We start from the raw sequence: 670 nt of genomic DNA, 5'->3' as shown, positions 1-670 counted from the left end.
TGCTGATGGTTATTATTTAAAACTATTGATTTTTTATTGCTTTTTCTTTAAAAATACTAGTGACTTTCTAGTGGACTGTAAACCCTAAGCAGAATTTACATCATCAAGACATGAAAACACACTGACCTTATAGCTCCTTGACCTCCTCAATTTTAAAAATAGATATTTTGATTAAAGACTTATATGTTAGACCTAAAACCATTAAAATCCTACAAGAAAACCTAGGCAATACCATTCAGGACATAGGCGTGGGCAAGGACTTCATGTCTAAAACACCAAAAGCAATGGCAACAAAAGCCAAAATTGACAAATGGGATCTCATTAAACTAAAGAGCTTCTGCACAGCAAAAGAAACTACCATCAGAGTGAACAGGCAACCTACAGAATGGGAGAAAATTTTTGCAACCTACTCATCTGACAAAGGGCTAATATCCAGAATCTACAATGAACTCAAACAAATTTACAAGAAAAAAACAAACAACCCCATCAAAAAGTGGGCAAAGGACATGAACAGACACTTCTCAAAAGAAGACATTTATGCAGCCAAAAAACACATGAAGAAATGCTCATCATCACTGGCCATCAGAGAAATGCAAATCAAAACCACAGTGAGATACCATCTCACACCAGTTAGAATGGCCATCATTAAAAAATCAGGAAACAACAGGTG

The sequence above is a fragment of the Hylobates moloch genome, unplaced genomic scaffold (assembly GCF_009828535.3).
Source record: "Hylobates moloch isolate HMO894 unplaced genomic scaffold, HMol_V3 SCAFFOLD_20, whole genome shotgun sequence".
Taxonomy (NCBI): Eukaryota; Metazoa; Chordata; class Mammalia; order Primates; family Hylobatidae; genus Hylobates; species Hylobates moloch.
Note: the sequence above shows the minus strand (reverse complement) of the source record.